This window comes from Lissotriton vulgaris, unplaced genomic scaffold (assembly GCF_964263255.1).
Source record: "Lissotriton vulgaris unplaced genomic scaffold, aLisVul1.2 SCAFFOLD_5375, whole genome shotgun sequence".
Taxonomy (NCBI): Eukaryota; Metazoa; Chordata; class Amphibia; order Caudata; family Salamandridae; genus Lissotriton; species Lissotriton vulgaris.
This window is the reverse complement of record NW_028251641.1, coordinates 82,781-94,314: the sequence shown is the minus strand read 5'-3', so window position 1 is coordinate 94,314 and position 11,534 is coordinate 82,781. Positions and strand designations below refer to the sequence as shown.

The following is an 11,534-nucleotide window of genomic DNA, read 5'->3' as shown; positions in this document are numbered from 1 at the left end:
AAACCTAAAACAACGTTCTATGTATTCAGTTATAATCCAGGGATAAATAAAAAATCCCAACTGGTGAAGAAGAAAATTGAGATCTATGGTGTCAGAGGTAATTTGTTTTGCATACATTTTAGGATTCCCACCTCTGTACTCCTGAACAGAATCATTCCCCTGTTTAGGTCGAGCGACCTATCTCAATGCGCATGCGCATTGAGCGGGAGCTCGATATAAAGGGGCTTAAATAAGCTTTACCGAGACTGGCGATTGACTGGCGATTTGATGCTGTGCCCGTGCGCTTTTAGGTCAATGCGCAAGCGCATTAACCTAAAATGCGCGTGCACATCATCAAATCGCCAGTCAATCGCCAGCAGCACTCCTCCCCTGCTGCTTCACACCCTCATGCCGCTCTCCCCGCTCCGCCCCCTCCCCTGCCCGCCGTGTCGCATTTCTCCTCCCCCCTCCCCACAGCAATGCCCTCCGCCGGCCGTACTTTCACTTTGACGGCCGAAGGCCGTCTCTCGTGTTTCTCCAAGAACATCCACATTAAATTAGAGACTAGGCATCTTACTTCCTTTTGAGTTTGTTGGTTTCTCTAGAAATAGTGACATTTCTAGGGTTCTGTCTTTTTGCTTGTATGGTGAATCATTTCACTGCTGGTAACTGAGAATCAAAAGACAGCCGGCATCTGACTGCACATTATAGAAGGATTTCCCAGTTTGACATTGGTGCACGTTCAGGATCAAGCTCTGTCTCTGTGTTCTAAAGGTTTATCCAGGTCACAGCTCCCCCTTCACACTCGTGGAGCCCAAACATACCTCAATCTCACTCAATGTTCGTCTGCTCTACTCCTAACTTAGGGGTGCAGAGGGGTACATCATCAAATCGCCAGTCAATCGCCAGCAGCACTCCTCCCCTGCTGCTTCACACCCTCATGCCGCTCTCCCCGCTCTGCCCCCTCCCCTGCCCGCAGTGTCGCATTTCTCCTCCCCCTCCCCACAGCAATGCCCTCCGCCAGCCGTACTTTCACTTTGACGGCCGAAGGCCGTCTCTCGTGTTTCTCCAAGAACATCCACATTAAATTAGAGACTAGGCATCTTACTTCCTTTTGAGTTTGTTCATTTCTCTAGAAATAGTGACATTTCTAGGGTTCTGTCTTTTTGCTTGTATGGTGAATTATTTCACTGCTGGTAACTGAGAATCGAAAGACAGCCGGCATCTGACTGCACATTATAGAAGGATTTCCCAGTTTGACATTGGTGCACGTTCAGGATCAAGCTCTGTCTCTGTGTTCTAAAGGTTTATCCAGGTCACAGCTCCCCCTTCACACTCGTGGAGCCCAAACATACCTCAATCTCACTCAATGTCCGTCTGCTCTACTCCTCACTTAGGGGTACAGAGGCTGTTATGCTACATGGCTATCAGACGTGACACGGGTTTGGAGCTACATTTCGGTGTCGCTCAGTCATTACCAGTTAAACCACAGAGGCAGAATAAGGCAGAACGGATAAATGTAACAACGTTCTGTGACAAAGTCTAGAAAACACAGAAGCCACAATTCAGCAAACCTCCCACGTGGACTCAGCAGGGTCGCAGAGTGGGACCGTCCTGTCTCACAGACCAATGGCAGAGAGGCAGATCAAATTCCACATTTAGATAGCTGTCTTGCAAATACTGACAAGTAGCTTATAAATCTGTTTATTACTGGACTACATCTGAATTGCCAGGTGGTGTTTATTCTAGCATTCATGGATTTTGTAATTCAGATGAGTTATGACTTTAAATTGCTGTACAACTACGGGGAATGTATGTTAATTTAATTTTTGTAAAGAAAATAAATAAAAACAAGCATTGACAAAGTCAACATGTCTGTCTTTCACAAACTTGTGCGATTTTTTTAATTGCAAGTTTAACCCACAAGATAAAGAGGAAATAAGAAAACATGCAGCCACCTAACCACAACCACCACATGCTTACAATAAAAACACATTTAAAAACTAACTGCTGTGGCCCTTTTAATAGTGTTTTTTTTGTTTAATAACAAGTCTCTCAGGTGCGCCATACATTTTAAAATCATTATTTGTGAAGGCGAGAAGAACAAATCACTGCTTGATCAAGCACTCAAACTGTGGGCAGGTACAATGTGACATTGTTACTTATATACTTTATAATAGCAAAGTTCAGAAGAAGGTGAAAAATAAATCACCATATAGCTTGGCACCCAAAGTGCAGGTGAAAATAAATGCTTGTATTTAAAGTTAATATAAAAAAAGAACTACAACACACTTTGAGCCAGATGTGTCAGTGAAGACAAATGAATTGCTTTAAGTGGATGTGAACAATGTGCACACGCGTTATGCAATAACTCAAAGTGATGGGAGTAACTGGTTAGAATGGACTGACCCATGTTGTAGGTGGAACCAAAATGTCTCTCTCTCCCTCGCCTCTCTCTCCCCTCCGTCCTTCGCTCTCGTCCTCCCCCTCTCTTCTTCCCTCTCACTCTCTCCCTTTCCCTCTCTTCCCTCTCCTCTCTCCCCGTCTCCGTCTCTCTCCACCTCTCTCTCTCCTCTCTCCATCTCTTTACCCTCTCCCTGCTCTCCTTTTTCTCCCTCTCCCCATCTCCCCCTCTGCCTGCTCTCCTCTCTCTCTCCCTCTCTCCCTCCCCTCTCTCTCCCCTCCGTCCTTCGCTCTCTTCCTCCTCCTCTCTTCTTCCCCTCCCTCTCTCCCTCTACCCTCTCTCCTTTTCCCTCTCTCCCTTTCCCTCACTTCCCTCTCTCCCTTTCCCTCTCTTCCCTCTCCTCTCTCTCCGTCTCTCTCTCCCCCTCTTTCTCCTCTCTCCCCCTATCTCTCTCTCCTCTCTCCCCCTCTCTCTCTCTCCTCTCTCCCCCTCTCTCTCTCTCCTCTCCCCCCTCTGTCTCTATCTCCTCTCTCCCCCTCTCTCTCCTCTCTCCATCTCTTTACCCTCTCCCTCTCCCTGCTCTCCTTTTTTTCCCTCTCCCCATCTCCCACTCAGCACCACCACAGCACCACTCTGCACCACCACAGCACCACTCTGCACCACCACAGCACCACTCTGCACCACTCTGCGCAACCACAGCACCACTCTGCGCAACCACAGCACCACTCTGCGCAACCACAGCACCACTCAGCGCAACCACAGCATCACTCAGCGCAACCACAGCATCACTCAGCGCAACCACAGCATCACTCAGCGTAACCACAGCATCACTCAGCGCAACTACAGCATCACTCAGCGCAACCACAGCATCACTCAGCGCAACCACAGCATCACTCAGCACAACCACAGCATCACTCAGCGCAACCACAGCATCACTCAGCGCAACCACAGCATCACTCAGCGCAACCACAGCACCACTCAGCGCAAACCACAGCATCAATCAGCGCAAACCACAGCATCACTCAGCGCAAACCACAGCATCACTCAGCGCAAACCACAGCAACATTCAGCATCACCATAGCATCACCGGTTCAAATATGTTCTCTCAATGTTTCAAGCTTTATTACAAATGTCAAAAAAGATGTTAATATTTCACTTCTGTTCTTGGATTTTCGTCACAATAAAATACACTGAACATAATCTTCACTAAAGTTATTTACAAAAGTTTAAGCTATTGCCATTATAAATTACAATCACTTTTATTTAAGTAATAATTATTTAAAAAAGTTAAAAGCCATTGTTATTTGTAATATCAATACATCTAAGTCACGTAAATACAAAACATGTTGCATTACAAATGCTATAGGTGTCACATTTGCGAAAGTTATAACTATTGGCATTGTAAATGACAAAGCTATTAATTTAGATATTTTAAAAAACAACACATAAATAAAAAAAAAGTCATTTATAAGACCAATAGCTCAAACTTTCCTAATGCGAGACCTATTGCATTTCCAATGCTTGTTTTATCAGCTATCAGCGCAGCATACGCCAAATGTCTACTCACAACCGCATGGCGAGTTCAGCCAGGCAGGTGCTCTACATCTGTGTCAGCCCTGTCCTCACAATGAGCCTACACACACGTGGCCAGCCACCTTCAGCGCACATCATCGTAGTCAGGCTTGTGGATATGCGCAGACAGGCATGATAATAGTGTGCCGTAGGGGTGCAAGTGATGCAACGGTGCTGCGCACACTAGTGACTATGCTCGGGGGAGGGAGGAGCAGCAGTGAGGCTACGTAATACACATAGTTGGGGCTCATTTGCAACAGGCAGTTCATGTCATACAGGAATCACTAAATCACAGGTATCACACACCAATGAACCAGTGAGCCTGCCAACACATCATGCAGTGCGTAGTCTTGGCTCATGTCTCTCTGCACTGTCACAGGTGTCCAAGGATATGCACTCTGCGCTTGGATGATGACACCCCTCTGAGCCCCGAACACACAGGCCCAGAGGCAGTACAATTTGGCCCACAAATGAACCAGGAGCATCGTGGAGTGCACATTTGGCGCGTTGAAGTCACGTTTCAGGTGCCTAGACATCACAGGTTGAAGGCTCCTATACAGCTCAGACATTGTGTGCAAGATAATCATTGCATGTTGTGTGTTGCACAACATATGTGTACGCAGCAAAGCACCATGGATACGAATGCCAGATGCACCAGACGATGATGATGAAGACGAGGCAGGTGGACCACACCCCACTGCAGCTGCTGCAGGAACTGCCTGTAGGAACACCATCATTGGCAATTTCTTCTCATGTTGACGTCACATTGTGAAGGTCCTTGCCAATCAGGGGACAGTACGATGAATGACCACAGCATGCACAAATAAATGCATTCCAAAAAACATTCCCTGCGTGCATATCACTCATCTGTACAGGCACATCACTCTGACAAGTGTGGGTGGGACATGTAGTGCTTGCAATTTTGGAAATTGGTATTGGATGGTGGGTGGATCACCTCTGTGCAGTGCAGCCTGTTTAGGGTGTCACGTATTAGAATTGCCAGTTCTTTGTGTCACAGCTGGAACGCTATCCCACTCTTTTGTGGCCTGCAAGTGACAACAGGGCTTTTTTTTGGGCTCTGATTTGTGCCGCCATGATGCAGGGATGAACCCTGTGACTCAAGTCCCATGACATGGGCAAGATGTACGTGAGGGAGAGTCACTGCCCCTACATTGGTCCATGCTTTCATTGTTGTTTGGTCATGGACATGGCACGTCTGTGTGCAGGGGGTGTTGTTTGTTCCTCTGCAATGTGAAGAGGAGATGCAGTTTCACAGTGTGTCCCATGTATGTTTCCACATTGGTGCAGGTTACGTACAGAATCCATGTCAATGTGCATTGTGCCTGTTTGTGAGGGAATGCCTGTCTGATGCGGGACAATGGCCATTTATTCCACCTCACGGCTGTGGGGTTGTGTTCGTACTTTGTCATCTCACTGTATTTTTAACTCTGCTTGTATGGGGCATTTCCACGCATGAGGCGTGGAAATCGCAGGCCTGTCATTGGTTATTGCTGATGTTTGTATTGCAATTGGCCTCATCACTACTATTTTCGCGTTGGTGTTTTGCATTTTTGCGGTGTTGTGTTGACTTTAACACAGGCATTTGACGTGTTATTGTGTGTCTATTGCATAGTACCTCCGTGTTGTCAATACTGAGTTAACACAGCGTAATTTTCCCGCAATGGACTGTGATATGAAGAGTTGCGTTAAGCAAATTTTGCGGTACTTATCACGCGTTCTTGAGAATAGTGTCTATCCCACTAGTCTGCCATCTTTAAAACTGTTGGGCTTTCCAAGTGACGTTTGGCAGGTTCTGTTGACAATACGTCTCACTCCCCAGAATGTAAATGTGTCCAAACCAAAGAAAAAGTTTCAGGCAGAACTAAATACAGGAGGGTAAAGGAAATTGGAAGTTCATCGAGAGAAAGAAGTAACAAACCAAGGTCTTCTGCTGCACCACTCTCCCCCATCTTACGTCAGGTGTCAGATGTTAACGCTCAGCACTCTCGCGTAAATGGCTGTCTGTATATGCAAGAAGAAAGTATATACAACTCCAGTAAAAGTAGTTACCATATGGAGTTTGTTAACATCTTAGAATACAACAACCCCTTGCCAGCTTCCAGATGATGGTCTACAGTGTACCAAAGCCAAACTGGAGGAAGCCAGTAACACTGCGGAGGCAAACCAAGAAACTGTGAAAGGGAAAGAAATAGTCAGGGCCACTGAAAATATATGATTGTGCTGCGATTTTCGCATATGAGAATTGCTGCATTTGCCACGTAATCAATCATCTGCCACATAATTTGAAAATTTTAACCAAAAAATGTTTTGCTTCTAGCTCTAACGGTTCAAAAGTTACTAAAAATGCAGAGGCACGTGTTGCTGAGCAGTGCAAGGTCCTTTTCAAAGCTGGACTAGTCACCTTTCTGATGCTTAGTGCTATATTAGGGTATTAAACTGGTATTAAAGATTTGCAGCCAATACCCAGACAGTGTTACCAAGTTTAACAAGCATTTGAAATGCAATAGGGCTCGCATTAGGAAAGTTTGAGCTATTGGTCTTATAAATGACACATCTGCACATAAAGTGCAAAGGACTACTGCAAACGTGTGCTTGTTGAGATTACAAATATTTTTGCTTTTGACCAACTTTTTCTTACATTGGGGATAGAGCCCTGGAGTCGGTCCAACAATAACGTGTGAAAAAAACATGTCAAAACAAAACTGGTATTGAGAATGCAAAAAGGCTGTTAGCCAACTCCAGACCTGTTGATATTGCCAATGCTTGTTTGTGTTGTTTTATAGACGAGAGAGTCCCCAACAACCCCCCAGTTTCAGATTCACGAGAAAAACGGTTTAAGAGTTAGTTAGCTGATGAGAAATCAGCGCATTCATTGTCAGCAACAACTTGAACTCAGGAAATACTTATAAGTTCTTTGGGGTGGGAACTTCAAGAGGGCGTAAGCAAAGGAAATGCGGGAAGCTGTGGACTACAGGGGCCAATAATTACAGTCTATGTAAGACTTCACGCGCGTATGCAAGTGTGCACAACCCTAATTTGCATGCCTAGAAGGGAGCACGAGAGCAGCAGAGAGACGCGCCCTTGATGTTCCACTTATCCATGCTGCCCATTACACGGCCGGCCGTGACCTTTGCCCTCCCATCTCCTTCCGGGTTCCTCTGCAGTGCAGGCAGCCTTGCTGAATGGCACCTAGCCCGGCTGAGGCGGACACGCCCGGGGAGAGGGGGCGCAGGGAAGTGTCAGGGGGAGTAGGCGAGTGGCATTATGGTAATGTGGCGGGTCACTGGGAGGTGCTCGGAGGGAGGTGGCAGCCGCTCAGTCGTGTAATTCAATAACCGAGGCTCGCTTTCCGGGGTTCAAAGGGCGGCCCTACAGATTAGTAACGAGAAAAGTGAAATCCGTGTTTTCCTTTGTTGCTGCCTTTATTCATCTGCTCGATAAATGGGAGAAAAAAAATAGGATTGATAACAATTGGGCAAGAACATTTGTAATACGGCGCCAGTGTTAAGCAATAATGGCCCATAAATAAATGGAACATTGGGCAAGGATCGTTGGTCCTGCGCGTCTTTGCCTTGCACCACGCAGAATGAAGCTGACGTCACTCGTACAATCCTGCTGAACATCAAAATAGTATGTGCACACTAGACGCAAAGAGAGTTTCTTCACTGGACGCCGAAGTAATTTTAGTCCAATGAATGACCTGTGCTCAGCACACGCTGGTACTGGAGTGTCAGAGATTCCCAAGTCGTCACGGAGGTTTGCTCAAATCAGCTGCTTTAGTAGTTGTGTAAAACGGGGCCCATGAAGTGTGGCTGTGGTTGTGCATCACGTGACCCCCAGCACCAGCTGCTTAAACAAGACGGAGGGCATTGCTGTGGGGATAAGCACATAGCTTCAATTTCCCTAAAACGGATATCCTTGTGTGTAGCGACGTCTGATGGCCTCCCCCCGTACAGGCAGCCTGTCGTGAACGCTTGTTTAGTGGGCTGAGCTTTGACAGCTCAGCTGCAACTAGGCCTGTTTTATCGTAAAGGTATATAACTAGCGTTTACTTCTCTACATGAGGCGTTGAAGTGCTTAGCGCTGGGCAGTACAGTGCGCCGGAACGCCAGATTGGTTGGCAATCAGTGGTTATCAGTTACTGGGATTAGCTTTTTGCTCCTCGGGAAGCCATTCCATTGCTCCACTTCTTTTGCAGTAGATTAAAATAATAGCTGCTTTATTGGAGTTTGGGGGTTGGGTGGATTATGTGAGATTAATGCACAAACCCGAGGAGATTAGGTTGTGTTAGGTTGCAGAGGTAGCACTTTCATCGGAGAGGCTATGGTCTTTGAAATTTCATGTGGATAACTTGCAGACGCACAATAATAGGAGTTTACGGCAAAGATGCATGGGATAGGGAGAAATATTAAGGGGTCTTGTAGAGGCTAGACATATGAGGGGTGAGAATGCTAAGGAAGGAGTAATCTAGGCAGGGGCAGGGAAGGGGCTGATCAGGGTTGGAGGAAAATGACTAGGAAGAGAGCATAAAAGGAGACGCGGCCGTGAAACTGAAAGTACGGCCGGCCGGCCGTGAATAATTAGGGGATGAGCGCACGCTGAGAAGCTGCCTTTGATGTGGTAATGCGAGGCAGGCAGGCAGGCAGGCGGCTGGTGGCATTGTGCACACGCTTTTTAGGGCTTGCGCTTGCGCAATGACCTAAAAAGCACATGTACTGCAAGGAATCGCCAGTGGAATCGTGCTTGGTTAAACCCTGGATAAGCCACTATAGAGCTTCGCCAGCTATGCGCTATGCGCATCAGCAGGCGAGCCCTAAAAATGACAAAATAATGAAGTCATACTGTTACAAAATGTGACACATTATGCCATATAATTTGCCTTTTCTAGACACATATTTTACTTAATTCTGCTAGACAAAATTGTCAGAAAAAGCGGTAATGACAGTAGCTGTGCAGTGGAGGCCCTTCGCAAAGGTTGCCTGGCCGTCTTTCAGTTGCTCGTTACCATCTCTGGGTGCTAAACTGGCACTAATGAGGTGAAAACTGTGCCCAGTCAGTTCTAACATGTGTAAAATGCAAACCGATTTGCAAAATAGGGTTTGTACATAGAAAAAGGCTTTTTTGCAGTCACAAACCGTGCGATTCTACAAATTGGGCTGTTTGCGGCCTCAAATAAGCTACATACATGTAGCCCTATTGCTTAGAGTGTGCTCATAGCTCTCTGTCTACCTGTGTTTATATGAATGTCTTTGTAAATAATTTACTTTAGCACACGTGTCTGCGTTATTTACAAATCTGCTTGTTTGCTTATTGTGCTTGTGCAGATTGCATGTGCGTTCTTGTGGTTGGGTGTGTGTAAGAGGTGTGTGCACGTGCCTTTGCCACTGCATGATTATTGTAGGAGGATGTGTGTATTTGTGTATAGCGTGTTACATGTGGGTGCTTTGTATGCTATCTTTCTGTGTGAGGGAGCTATGTGTCACCCATGAGTGTTTGGTGAGTGTTCAGTGGTGTGTGGGGACTAGTTGCACCCCTAGAGCACTTGACTCAGTTATTATTGGACCTCAAGCCAGGAGGGAACAGCTCTCACCACACCAGTGTGACCTTTGTGGTGTTCCTCATTCAAAGTGAATGATGTGGTCTATGTTTCTCTTTCACTCTACATACATATGAAGACCACAACCCCACCCACGCATAATGACCGGGTTGTATCCTTGACAATGGCGAATCATGAACGGCTAATATTGAAGACCAACCCCAATTATTCAATGATATTTGGGGGGTCTTTTTGTTGGGATGAATATTGATGAAAATTCCTGTTGTGCAGTGACATCCTGTATAGGTCCATACAAGTAATACCACAGAGCAATCTTTGCTAAATCTGCCATAATGTGGAAAATCCGCATCGTGGAAAGTGGGATATGCAAGAAAAAAATTGGGGGAATGTAATTTCTCCAAGGACATTCTTACAGTGCAACAGAAGCAAGTTTAGCCAGTTAAAATAAAGTTTTGTTTTTTTAGCTTCAAAAATTGGGAGTCTCCCGCCTGAATCGGCCGGCTGGCATTATATAACATAATTTAATTGTAGTCTTGAATGGAGAACAGTTGCAGAGGCTTTTTATTTGTGTTTCTACGTAGTATTGCAGTTACAATTCATTGTGTTCCTTCTGTACTTCCTCTTAACACGTGCACCCAGTGTTATGCTGGGCTTACCCGATGTCTTCCAACACTAACATATTCGATATCTGTACATTTGCCTGAATGAAAGAAACCTTGATAAAAATGTAAACCACAAAATATGAACCCAATGTTCGAGCGAGAAAAAGGATCAAAAGATGTATAGCAAGTTAACGATTCTTCAGAGAATTTCAAATAAGCTAAATTTATAAATTATGCAAAGCACTTAAAAAATATAAATGGAAATAAAGTACAAATAATTGTTACCTCCAGCTATAGTAGAAAAAAAATAGAAAATAGACTGCCGAAACCCGGGATCGAACCAGGGACCTTTAGATCTTCAGTCTAACGCTCTCCCAACTGAGCTATTTCGGCAGATAAATAATGAGGTTAACGTCTGAACACTAGTCTGTAGACACAAAAGTATTGCGCCTTCTGTATTTCGTTTTACATGGTAGAGTAATGTTATGAAGGATCTTTGTCAAGTCCCTAAAATCACGTCGGTAGCATAGTAAAAATGTGCCCACATTTTGTAGAAGTGGGCGTACTGTATCAAGCACTAGCAGAGATTAAGGGGCGGGGTCCCTGCGCTTTAAAGATGGCCGCGCCAGTGAAGCTGGTTCTGTTTTTGCTTTCCTCGAGCCGCCATCTTGGAATGGAGTATGTGGTGATGCAACAAAAAAAGAACTGCTTTTGATAACCACCAAACTTTATAAACACATTCATGCCATACGCTTTTGTTACCTTTAAAGTGCATTAGTTAAGATTTTGTCTAAAATAATTTCCAGTGTCGTAACCTTTTTCGATTACCTAATTATCTGAATGCTGTCTTCTTCTTTACTTTAATTTAGACATGTGGTACTTATTTCGGTTTCATATACATTACTGTATACACAAAATAAAAAAATATACATTATTCGACATCTCATGCATTGTCGGTGTTTAATGTAAGTAGACAAATACAGATCGAAAGTTCCCGAAGTAGTCTCTGTGGCGCAATCGGTTAGCGCGTTCGGCTGTTAACCGAAAGGTTGGTGGTTCGAGCCCACCCAGGGACGAACAAGCTATTTTTTTTATTGCATATTTTATCTGTGTTTCGGGTCTTTCTCCGAAAACGTGAGGCTGAATTACGATTCTGAAAATTAGCATTTGTTTAAAATGCTCACTTTTTACTTAATTACAAATTTCGCCTATTCGACAGAATAGGAAATATGGATCTTGATACCTGTCGGACCTAATATTATTTATTAAGGACCTAATATTATTTATTAAGTGCAGTTTGGGTGTCTTTGGGGTAGTGTTTCTTTCATTTACTTTCATTTGTCTATATGCAAGGTCTGCGACTGTTAGTCAAGGAATCGTACTTAATATTACTCAAAAA

General features: G+C 44.9%; 2 non-coding genes across 2 annotated transcripts; one reads left to right on the top strand and one right to left on the bottom strand.

The window, feature by feature from the left end:
- Positions 1-10,455: 10,455 nt before the first annotated feature.
- TRNAF-GAA (transfer RNA phenylalanine (anticodon GAA)) lies at positions 10,456-10,528 on the bottom strand. Its single transcript has one exon. It is a non-coding gene; the product is annotated as a tRNA-Phe (tRNA).
- Positions 10,529-11,137: 609 nt separating this feature from the next.
- On the top strand, positions 11,138-11,211 carry TRNAN-GUU (transfer RNA asparagine (anticodon GUU)). The gene has a single exon. It is a non-coding gene; the product is annotated as a tRNA-Asn (tRNA).
- Positions 11,212-11,534: the final 323 nt, after the last annotated feature.